The sequence below is a fragment of the Neopsephotus bourkii genome, unplaced genomic scaffold, assembly GCF_033783945.1.
Source record: "Neopsephotus bourkii isolate Nb327-2 ecotype Australia unplaced genomic scaffold, CSIRO-AGI_Nbou_v1 NB_1388, whole genome shotgun sequence".
In the NCBI taxonomy this organism is placed as follows: Eukaryota; Metazoa; Chordata; class Aves; order Psittaciformes; family Psittacidae; genus Neopsephotus; species Neopsephotus bourkii.
The window spans coordinates 2,940,968-2,953,898 of record NW_026901866.1 but is presented as its reverse complement, the minus strand read 5'-3'; the positions used below and the strand labels follow the sequence as shown (position 1 = coordinate 2,953,898).

The 12,931-nt window shown below is 37.3% G+C and overlaps 1 long non-coding RNA gene across 1 annotated transcript in view; it reads right to left on the bottom strand.

Annotated features, from left to right (window-relative positions):
- The window catches only part of LOC133219914 (uncharacterized), a 53,683-nt gene extending 41,885 nt beyond the window's left edge, over positions 1–11,798 (bottom strand). The window contains exon 1 of the long non-coding RNA XR_009727570.1: positions 11,673–11,798. This is a non-coding gene — a long non-coding RNA (uncharacterized LOC133219914). The remainder of the gene's footprint in view (positions 1–11,672) is intronic.
- Between the last annotated feature and the right edge of the window lie 1,133 nt (positions 11,799–12,931).

Here is a 12,931-nt window from a genome sequence, read left to right as displayed (position 1 = left end):
GGAAACTAATTTTTTCCCAATAAGCAATTCAGCCATTTCCTCTCATCACAGATAATATACATCTGTCTTCTATGCTGTTTGCAGAAATTCTGTAGATGTGCTATGTCTTCTCATGAGAAAATTGGTTCGTGAAATGGAACAATTTTTCTCAGACTCATGATTTCTTCTTTATTGAGGGCCAAATTGAGCCTGTGTTCAATTGCCCGTGTCTGGGACAGCAAGTAGTTACAGCACCTCCAGAGCAAGCTGGGGAAGAAATTGTGACTCAGAGAGTTCCAACCCCTTTCTCAGGTTCAGCTGCCTACTTGCTCCAGAAAGAAAGCAACCTGCAAATGCTCTATAGTATAGACTATTTACCAGCCCTGCCAGCTCAGCTGAGCTCTCTGCCATGTTGAGGGGTGAGAGCCAAGATTACTTTCACACCCTCCGCATGTGTGCAGAGGACATGAAAAAGAAAGAAGTTCTAAGTGAAAAGCCTTTATGCTCCATCCTGTGGCAAATGCAAAAATCTATGGAGGCCATGTGGAGACTTAGTGCCTCAGTAAGGACAGATAAATCTAGGCATCAATATGACCCTACATTAGCAGCTAACAGCATGTGATTAAGGAAACAAAATCCCTAGAAGTGGAAAAGTCTAATCCTTCTTCTACCTAATCAAAATAATCCTAAAATGTGGTTTGTTTTGGTTTGGGGTCTTTTAGTTTCTCTTTGACTTGGGACACCACCTGTAAAACCATAAGACATTTAAGCATAAAAAAATGTTATGTTGGCATTCCTGGCATGTTTCACTGACAATATTCTGTGGTGAAGCAATAGCATTTATAGCCTATTTTTTCTGAGATTTTAAAGTTGCCAGTGGCAAATGAAGTGCCTTTGATAGCTTTTATTTGTTGTGTGGATCCACATTAATGACTAAATAAAATAACCAGATGATTTGAACTTTCTCAAAAAAAAAAAAGCACCTCTGATTTTGGATCAAAGACATGTTTAACAATATCCACAGTCCTTATGCTTCCACACCACAGAATTTGATGTACTCATCATCTATCATATGCCTTATGATTAATTTGAGTCGTTATGAGTAACGTCTATCACCGCAGTCCTGGCATGAATAATTATTGTTCTGCACCCTGCTGAGATAACTCATTTCTGACAAAGATCTGCAATTTGATATTTGCATAAGAAGAAAGATGAAACAGGAATAGTTTATTAGGATGGTATAGTCTGTTCAAAATTTTCATAACAAAATTTTTTACCTCCTAGGAATTGATAACTACTTCAAAGAAAAACATGTGAAACAGAACTCAATATCTTGGAGATATTGTCTTTGCAATTACCCCTGTATCTTTCCATCAACATGTGGGATTTGTATATCAAAAAATAGCAACAGGAATTTTAGAGCCTGCTGGGTTCCTGGAGGCTTGCACTGCAAATAGCAATCACAGAAACAAAGCCAGGTCATTCTGCGGAAGACAGAATAACATAGGCAGGATCAAAGGACAATGGAATTTAACACCAAAAAAAGTCCAGTCAGATATAAAGATTATGTAGACTGGAAAAAGACAATACAGACATGCAGGAGCTGGGAAACTAGTGAGCAAAGCTGGCACCTGCAAACCAAATTCCAAAGTATGATTCACATGGGCAAAAGAAACTTTACCAGCAACTGTAAACTGCTGGCCAGCTGCAGTTCAAGCCCCATCAAGCAATCTACTGTGTGGCATCAACAAGTTCCTCCCCCGGGAGCATCAGTGGTGCTGCCTTGAGCAACAGCCCTAGTGAGAGCAGCATCATGGCTTGCACTCACAGGAGTAAGAGTAAGTTGACACAGACCCTGTTTGTGTCTATCATTAAGCCAAACAGGACCAAAAAAACTCAGGTTCTCCATCATCTAGGCAGGTGTTCAATGCACTAGATAGCTATTTTTGTTCTAACTCGAAGAACATTTAAGTATGACATGTGAAATGAAAAAGAACTAACAGAAGAGACTGAGAAGTTCTCAATTTCAAAATACCCTACAGTCTGGCAATTGAGTTTCTTCTTACCAGCGAAATGAAAAAGACTTATATTTTCTAGTCTTCCAACAGCAGAAGAGGGATTTGAGCCCAGGTTTCCCACAGGCTGTATGAGAGCCCTTACTAGTGTGCAAGTGAGTAAAGCAGACAGTGCCTTCTGCTGTGTGAATTTAGACTTCGAAGCCATAACAAGACATTCTGGCAGTTGGGGCAGGATGTCAGTTTAATACCATCCTGCCTTCTTTCCACATGCACATGTAATGAAAGAGTAGCAAAAAAAAAAAAAAAAAAAAAAAAGTGGCAAAAGCTTCTTACCTTTACTATCACATAAATGGCTACTCAGAAAGTCAGCATATGGGCCTCTTGCCCCTGCCTTGCTATAGTTTTGCTTTTCTTCTTTTTTTTCCTTTTTTTTTTCCCTACCAAAACTGCGGTTCATCAGCTCTTCTAAAACTTGAATAGACCAAGCTGTTTTAAACACATCCTCTAGTGATTCAGCCTTAGTATCATGGCTCTGGTACAAATTCTGCCTACAACTGTTAAGGAAAGACAGTTTCCTTCTTTCTTGGCGTGCCTCTACAACAGCATCCCTTCCCCCAAAAAAACACTGCCTGCTTCAAACCTTCTTCTTTTTAAGATATGAACTTTTATACTAGACTTAATCCTTCATTTCAGTTCTTGTAAAAATAAGCCTGTTATTTTTCAAAAAATAAGTAGGTATCCTTTTTGGAATTACTGTCTTATCCACCATTCTTCCAAAAACTCTTGTATATCTCCTGTTGCGGCATATTTTCTGCTCGCACTTCTGACTGATCAAACTTCTGACTGATTTCCTTAATAGGTTCAGTTAATTTAATTACATGCATTAGTATTATGAGTATTAAAGCAACATCTCTATTAATTTATTGTACTTTATATGGTATGTCTTTCTCCTGTTCTTCACATAAAGGTAAGCAAAACTATAAATGCCTCCCTGAGTTTGCTGCAAGCAGTAGTGCCTGTTCTTTTGATCTTGGCAGAGCACCAGTTCCGAGGCCTGAAGATGAACTATCATATCTGTGGGTAGAACTTTTTCATTCGTGTAACTCTTGGAAAAATAACTTAAATAAGAATCCATTCCATGCTTTAATGACCTCCCATGAACTTTCCTTAAAAAGAACAGCAAAGATGTTTATAAGATTTTGTAACATGGGTAGACTTTAAGGTCAAAAACGACCAATAGGTCACTTGATGTGTTCTTTCGTACCTTACAGCCCAGTAAAGGCACATTTGCATTGAGGTAATTACTTTTGTAATTAGACGACTCTCTGCAACAATTTGCATGAATCATCCTGTTAAATATATCTTCTCCTTTCTGAACTGAATTTGTCTGACTTCATCTTCTAATCACTGATTTTACCATTCCTTTCTCAGATTTCACTTTATTCCGTATATTTATTGATGCTAAAAGCCAATGTCCAGTTTTTTTATTGATACATACACTCTAGTACTTTATTTTATCCTTTATTGTCTAGCATTTACTCCCTCTTTGATCTTGCTGCTGTCCTTTTCCTGTTTAATCAAGTCTCTTTCCATATATAGCACTGTTACTTCTATGCTGCTATTGCTAATACTTTAATTGATAAAACTGCACTTGCCTTTTCACATGTGCTCAGGCCAGCAGTGATGCCTTCATTAGCTCAGTCTTCCTTATCATCATAATAATCCATCAAATATGAGAATCCAATCCTCATTTTACTACCTTCCACCCACTCTGAGCTCAAAATAGCCTGGATTTGATAAGCTTCCAGGTGCCCTGCAAGGATGAGAGAGAACTTTCAAGCAAAGTTCAAGAAACGCTTGTCATAGTGGTGAAGGGGTAAAAATGAGTAACTCGAGATGTTTAGCTCATCGGATTTCTCCTGGAACAAGTTACTGAAATGGTGATTTCTGTAGAAACAGTGTCATACTGCACAACATTGAAGTGGTAAGATACACTCTTAAATAGTTTTACATCCAAGTAAAGTGAAAAGAACAAGATTTATGGAGTTGCGCTAGGGAATTAGCCTTAATGTAAGTAGAGTTATGTTTCTTTTATAGCAGAGAAATGTCTGATGAATTTTCTATGATTTAAATAGCTGGGACTTTTTCCCCTATTCTACTTCTGCACATACATTTCCTGCCTTTGGACTTAAAATTGTCATTTTTCTTTCATGTTTGTTCACTCTACAAACCAAGGAAGGACTATGATACATTTAATAAAATATTAAATTCAAATTTTGGGAGATTGAAAAAGCAAACAGCTTTCAATTCCCAAATCATGAATATCAACATAGCGTCTTGCTTCACAGTGTCAAGGTTTGAGTTCAAAACGCAGACAAAGATTCCCATCCTATGAATAAATTACTATTTGTAATGGAAGAAAGAAAAAAGGGAATGATCATTGGGTTACCAGTTCAATAATCCCATATCATGCCATCACATTTGAATTCAGAAAGTAGTAGCGATGTTTTTGAAGTATGTGTTCACTTTTGTTGTATGATCACTAATTATTACAATTCCAAAAATGTTTTATAACATTAATAAAAATAAAAAAATCATAGATGAGACCAAAAAATAGGAACAACTTCATCATAAAAATATTCTTTAACCTATAATTTCAGACATTATTCAAAAACTTATTTAACTTGAGTGGGTTTTGTATTCTTGTAGCAATTGCACCTTCAGTGCCCTCACTTGTTATCATCTAGTTTCTCATCACTAGCAAGCACAGGGGAAATTCAGTTCAGAAGTCTGATCAAGCTGAGTGCTGGAGAAGTCTGAATCTCCTCACTGTAGACCAGATTTCTGCTTTTTCAGATCATCCCCACATTGCAGTCATGCTACTTTGGCATCAAAATGAAATTTGTTCATTTGTTTCAGTTTTCTTCATTCCAGCATGGAAATGAAGCAAAAGAAGGAGTCAGATGTACCAGCAGATTTTGCCACAGGGAAGGATTTTCTAGTGCTGATTCCATATTGATACAGAATTTTAAGTTTCAAAAACCTCAATGAAATGTTTCCTTAAATTTCTTGCCAGTCCACTGTTGCTGCCTGACTGCTCACTTTCCACCCTTCTCAGCACAGGCAATGACACATAGGGTAATCTGAAGAAGCAATATTATGAACTTGAACTACACACAGGCAGAGGGGTGAGTGACTTCTCTCAGGATGGATATCATACATGTAAAAGATCCTCTTGAGGTGTATACAGAAAAAAAATGGAATAACCCCACTATAAACCAAACATAAAAACAAATATTACTTTAATTTCTGTGTTAAAAAAAAAAAAACCTAAACAATAAATTGATTCCGTCTAATTTTCTGACTCTAAGTGAGGTTCCTAAGAGGAATTTGTATGTGCCTAAACTGTCAGACATTGTTGCACCAGCACTCTGTGCTGCAGGAAGTCCCCAGGGCTTCACCACTGTTCTCCTTGCTCTTGGGTTTGCCTAGAAAATGAAATTGAGCATGCAAGCAGGAAGGAAACAGAGCACTAAACTGAGTAAATGAAAAACTAAGACCTTGGGACATCTCACAGTGTTCATCTCCAGTTTGAACATAGCTTCATTTAAGCTAGACTTCCTCCATAGCCAAGAAAGAGAAAGGACTACTTTGAAGAGGCATTCTGATCAGATCTAGGTCTAGTTCAGATCTTGCAAAAATCTGCAACAGTAAATGGAATTTGCTCTTTGCCTTTCAAAAGTGACTGCAAATCATAGAATCATAGAATAGTTAGGGTTGGAAAGGACCTTAAGATCATCAAGTTCCAATCCCCCTGCCATGGGCAGGGACACCTCGCTCTAAACCATATCACCCAAGGCCTCGTCCAACCTGGCCTTGAACACTGCCAGGGATGGAGCATTCACAACCTCCTTGGGCAACCTATTCCAGTGCCTCACCACCCTAACAGGAAAGAATTTCCTCCTTATATCCAATCTAAACTTCCCCTGTTTAAGTTTTAACCCATTATCCCTTGTCCTATCACTACAGTCCCTAATGAAGAGTCCCTCCCCAGCATCCTTATATGCCCCCTTCAGATACTGGAAGGCTGCTATGAGGTCTCCATGCAGCCTTCTCCAGGCTGAACAGTCCCAACTGTCTCAGCCGATCTTCATATGAGAGGTGCTCCAGTCCCCTGATCATTCCCGTGACCCTCCTCTGGACTTGTTCCAGCAGATCCATGTCCTTTTGATGTTGAGGACACCAGAACTGCACACAATACTCCAAGTGAGGTCTCACGAGAGCAGAATAAAGGGGCAGGGTCACCTCCTTCGACCTGCTGGTCACACTCCTTTTGATGCAGCCCAGGATATGGTTGGCTTTCTGGGCTGCAAGCACACACTGCCACCTCATGTTCATTTTCTCATTGACCAGCACCACCAAGTCCTTCTCCACAGGACTGCTCTGAATCTCTTCTCTGCCCAGCCTGTAGCTGTGTCTGGGATTGCTCCGACCCAGGTGTAGGACCTTCCACTTGGCATGGTTAAACTTCATGAGGTTGGCATCAGCCCACCTCACAAGCGTGTCAAGGTCCCTCAGGATGGCATTCCTTCCCTCCAGCGTATCAACCGAACCACACAGCTTGGTGTCATCGGCAAACTTGCTGAGGGCACACTCAATCCCACTGTCCATGTCAGCAACGAAGATGTTAAACAAGACCGGTCCCAACACCAGTCCCTGAGGGACACCACTTGTTACTGGTCTCCAGCTGGACATTGAGCCATTGACCACAACTCTTTGTGTGCGGCCCTCCGGCCAGTTCTTTATCCCCCGAGTGGTCCATTCATCAAATTGATGTCTCTCCAATTTAGAGACAAGGATGTCGTGTGGGACAGTGTCGAATGCTTTACACAAATCCAGGTAGATGACATCAACTGCTCGACTGATATCAATCAGTTCTGTATGTTGCTATAAGAACCAATGGTGTTTTCTTTCATCATAAAATAAAACTGAATAGCAAAAATATTTGTTTAGCTATCTCAACCAATTTGGTTTAATGTACCTTGCATGCATGTGTGTATGTATATATGTGCAGAAAGATAAATTTAGGTGTATATATACATCTATACAATATCTTGTTTCTATTATTACAATATCTTAAATAGAATATAGAAGATTGTTCTGAAATAATTACCTTTTAGCTAAAAATATGAGGAACACATTTTGGTGGTTCTAACAAGGAAACAAGTCATTTGGAAAACTTTATCTATGATAATATATTCTTTGACATTAAGCATTTACTTTGTGCAGGCAACACACTTCTATTTTTAATATAAAATGAAGGGGTTTTTTAAGATTTTGAATCATTCTAATAAGAATTTGCATATTTGGCCCATTTTTGAAAAAATAACCAGTCTGATAATGTACGGTTAGGTGCAACATAAACTGTAGCTCTTATGGTGCAGTCTCTGAATTGTAGCAATGGCAACTGAAATTTAATTTCAGGGAAGTATTGATTTTTTCTTACTTTTTACTATAAACTGGTAAAGTGTGTGTCTTTTAATGGGCAGCAGTAAGCATGAAAGAAATCTTAGATGTTCCTAAACACCACGATTTAAGCATACACAGTCAGATCAGAGAGAAAAAAAAACAAACTAATCCTTACTAATTTCATCTGAGTTTATTCCAGGCCTGAAATTTCCAGTCTAGCCCAGTCTCTGTTGCTAAGGTAGGACCTAGCACCTGGTAATTCTTTTCTTATAGCCAGCAACACATCCCTATTGAGGTACCCACACGCTCAAGGGCAAGGTCAAACAAAGATGAGTATATTGGAAGCATTCTGCACTCGCTGTTCAAGAGAGCATATGCCTTGACAGGGGTCTGCTGTGCAATAGAAACTCTCAAAGCCTGAGGGGAGGAAGAAAAATAAAAGAAATCCAAAATCATTTATCTATACTCTTCCTTTATATTCTTTTTATTTATATTTTCCTTAATCTCTGCCTATTTCCCCCTTTTTCTGAGAAGTGTTCACTCCCAACAGAACATGTAACACATGAGTGTTGGAGAAACCTGGATTTGTTTTTCAAATTAATCTTGTGAGGATAAGTAATTGCTGCAAAGCAAATCATTATTAATTGATCTGTACCATACCACATGTTTTGGTACTTTGTAGCTCTCTTGTTCTTTTGTTCTGCACCTACAGTTTAGTGTTGGAAGGTCTCAACACCTACACCTTTTAATTTTGCTGTGAAATGTTCTGCAACTTCACTTTTTCTGTTATCGCTTTGTGTTTTGCAGGCACCGTATTGATTTAATTTACAAGCATTCCAATTTTCTATAGCTACACTTCTTCATTTTGCATCCTTTTTATATGAATACTTCTAAATCTCTAGAAAATTGAAATGCCACACTAGTAATACCTGCTTCTACTTAATATGTCAAAAATGTAGTTTTATAACTGAGCATAAAATAGACATTCAGATTATTGACATTTAGCTGTAAAGAATATGAGATTGCCATTATTTACAAGTGGTTTATTACTTTCTTGTATGAATAGGTATAAAGAACTTTGTTAATTATATGCTGTATGAGTGCAAAAAAAGCCTCTACTTATACATTTTAAATGCTCCTTTTTCTATATAATTACCTTTAAAGTAAGATGAGCATTGCTGTATTGCATTAAATTTATACTCTGATATGTTCTCTGAATGCGCTATAAATGCAGAGGTTCTTTCTTTCTTAATAGAATTTCACTTTTCCCGTCTAGAGTTTCAATATTTCAGAGGTCTTTTCATTTGATTATACATGCAAATCACTTGGGAAACCTAATACACTTATCTAAAAATTACTCATTCCCATATAACGAATTTAACAATCCCATCTGCAGTGAATAAGACTTTCAAAACTGTTTTCAGTTCCTCTGCAGAATTGTTCTTTTCTCTTGAATACAGATCCTGCCACCCAGCCAAACTGTAAGTGGTGTACTCTAAGGTCACAGGCAGATTAATGTTTATGTAAAATACAAAGTTTAAGGCACCTCTGAATATTATGCTTCCCGGTTTGGGGGAGTCATGCTTATGGGGTTGATTCCTATGCATGACTGACTTATATTAAGCTGGAAAAAGCACTTCCAGGAAAATATTACTGTTGAGTTGTCAGGTAGTCATAGCTATGCCCCTCCATTCTGCCTCTGTTAAAAGAGACTTTGAGATCAGATGCTGCCAGTTTCCCTTTTGTAGCAAGATGCCCAGACAAGGCAGGCAGCACATGCAGGCAACAAGAAGTGTGACACTCAGCAGCTACTGGAAATGTCACCAGTTTAGTAAGAAAGGCAACCTTCCGGTATAATGCGGGGGGGGGGGGGGGTGGAAAAGCACTAAGTAATTTCATTACAATTTTGGGGGAATTAATACAGTTTCAAAGTAAAAGTAGCAAGTATTATTCTTACACAGTTATCTTATTCTTACCAGTGTTTGTTAACCAGACATATGTAGACTCTTTTGCCACATGTATTTTGAGAAATATTTTCTGTCCCTAGTATTAGCGAACTTACATGCTGTGTAAGATACACCACAGAGGGAGCAGAACTGTCTCACAAACCAATGAAAGCCAAGCTGTGACCATGGGTAAATACAGTTAAGGTCCGCAAAACCTGGTACAGAAAACTAGAAGCAAAGTGCAAAAGAATAAAATACATAAACTAATAGAATCGTAGAATATTTCCCACAAGAGTACCACAGAAGCAGAAAAGCATTTCAAGGGAGTATAGTCTAATAGAAATGTAGATTTAAGCAGGTAATATGCCTAAGGCAAAAATCTGAAGCTACCTCCAGACTGCAAAAGGGGTAAGAATGGCTAGATCTAAAAAGCCTGGAGTAGGAAATTGTTTGGTACTCAAAATGTGGGAAAACAGAAAAAATAATGTCCAGTTGACATTCCTATGTGGAATTTTTCTGTGCGTGTCAGGTAGTATGGCATTATTCTTAAATTCCATCGCTTTTAGAGTCCTCAGATCATGTGAGGTATCTTTTGCTTTTTTTTTATTTTTTCTTTGGAAAAAGAGTTTCCAAATATTATCTGATGAATAAAATGTCTTAACATATTTTTAAAGCAAATTATATGAGACACAAGGGATTAAAAACAAAAAGGAAATAAATAGCAAAACCAAATATTTTATTTATATAGATAGATATGTCACATATAGTTGTACTTCATTATTTTAAGAAATTTTATTTATCTGTCATGATTCATAATTTTGGAAAAGACTAGTTGATCACACTGACGTTTTAAAGTCAACAGGATAACTTACATCTTAGTGTATGTGTCTCATATACAAACACTACTACAAAATTCTAAGAAGTGTGCATTCTTGCCTTCAGGAAAGATATATATGTATAAAAGAAATACCATGAGTATCAAAAATAGAATTAATCCATTAACAGGATAATGATGAAAAGTTTAAGTGCAGGACAGGAAAGAGAAAAGGGGAAGGAACAGTAATCAGTTCTTAGGACTCCTTGTGATGCCACTGAACTGTGTACTCAGAATATTGTTTTGGCAGTCTGTATTTCCCTAGTTACTCCAAAACCAAACTTTCCTTATTGACAGAAAGTTTTAAACAGATATACTTGGATACCTCTATATATGCTGTTTACTGGTTCTGCATTCTCTGTAGTAGGTCTCAAACATAATGAAGCCACAGTATATGGAATTAGATGCTACATGCCTCCAGGCTCAAGCTACCATCTTAACTACTGCTTTATTCTTTCTCCAGGATTTTTTTCCCCTCACATTATATTACATGCAAATAGCACAATTGTTGTCAAATATGTTGTATTCAGTAAATTTTTAGAATGTAGATTAGTCATATTTGTCTCTGGAAAATAATTAAGCCTTACTCAGGGAAAACCAAAGCCAGTGGAAGTGACTTAGAAGTGTTCAACAAAATTATCAACAAGATAATACATACATATTCTAATCTATTATGAATATGTATGTATTCTATAGGAGAACATAGTCACTTTTATCAGAAAGCCTCATGGAAAGACAAATGTTTTTTTAAATAATTTGGAAAATTACCACCTTCAGACAACAGCCCAGTCTCTGGTCTCCAAGGGCCTACCAGCTGGTACCAGATTTCCTTCATTCAGCTCCTTTATCTCTTACAAAAAGCACATGAAACATTATTTATTTTCCTTTTTTACAGATAGCTGTAGACTTTCCTTTATGATAGACTGAGGTTCATGTTCAATGGGTCTGTAAGTGCATGCATTATACCCTCTATAAACATGCCATGTGACTTACCCCTAAAAACACAGACTAGTTTGTCTTCAAAGTCCATATAAAGAGTATTGACTCCTCTGATTTTTTAACCCTCTGTATATAGTGCTGCATGGAAGGGTTTGTGGTCTTAAATATTTGTTTATTATGAATTGTGGTATTCTCTTCTGAGACGCCTAACTCTTCCCTCCCATTCTTTTTATAAAAATCTAGCTGGTCAATGATACATATCTTCAGGCAAACAAGCCTTACTTCCTGTGCTTGATTTCGTGTCTTCAAGGTACTTGAACTGCTCAGTGTGCCTAAAAGATAACAGAATCATTTTGGCAAAATGTCCCTGTCTGACACTGTGATTATTTATTTATTATTTTTTAGAATCCTGTGTGCAGGAGATGGAGGAGTTGCTTCAACAACCACCTCTAGACAAAGACTGTGATTCCCAGGAATGATCCCATGTTTGTCACCTTCAGATCCAATTGCAACATCCATATTCTTGCAGTTTATTTCCCCAGAATCATTGTAGAGTGACCTTACAGGTGTATGTGTGATTTGTAAAGAAAAAAAAAAAAAAAAAAAAAAGCTAAGAGAAAAAGAAAAATGAAAAATTGCAATGCACACAATAACTTCCCTTGGAGAAAGACAAGCAAGCACGAGAATCAGACTAGACTGGACTACCCCTTCTATTCTAAAAGCAAGCCTAGAGCCCAAAGCCAGTGACCCTGCTTTCAGTAAGAGTTGGTGTCAGCAAGTTCAGCCTGGTTCAATAGCAAGTTATGTCCTTTTGATAAGCTAAAAACCTAAATTATATTACCATTAATGATACTAAGAAAAACAACCCCTATACCATGACCTGTGACAGCATTGGACAAGGAGTTGATTTTCTCTCAGAGAAGGATCAGTGTGAACTGAATAGAAAATTACCCCTGTTCCACACTTCAACAAACTTCAACAGTAGCTCTTCTTTTGCCTAAAGAACCCTAAGACACACTACCCTCTTCCGATTTTTATGAAAGTTGTTTTTAACTTTTTTGAAGTGAAATAAAAGATTTGTTCCATTTCCTTCCAAAGAGTTAAGATGAAGTGGCTCTACTATGTCTAGATAGCTAACTTTACTTTCTGAAAAAAAAGGTCTCTTAAATGAATGGAGTAAAAATACAGCTCAAAATAGAAAAGTGATTGCAATTGTAACTATGTAGAAACTATCGGTCAGTATTAGACTCTCTGGTGTAGAGCTATCACCTGAGAAAGTGCATGTTTTCCCCAAGGAAAAGATTGTGCTCATTTACTTACCTGCCAATTTTTTCAGTGTTCTTTCTTGCATACTTTTTAAAAAAGTTCTGATGTTATCAAAAATTAATGTTTTACATTATGAAATAATTCATTGCAGTTGTTGATTTCCCATTATCATGTGGTTTTTAGTGTGGGGTTATTTTTCTTTTTAAGTCGAAAAAAGTTATTTCTTGGTGACATCTTGATAGGAAAAAAGGGACTGTTAATGGGTGAATGAATGTCACTTGGTTGAGGGTAAAACAAATGATCCAATCATTTCTAACAGGACTACTTTCTGTTCTGAGAAAGTGCTAACAGAACTAAATAGGGATGATCAGAAAAATGAAAGAAGAGTACATACTGGATACTTTCGACTTGCCTACAGCACATTGTACTTCTGAATTTAT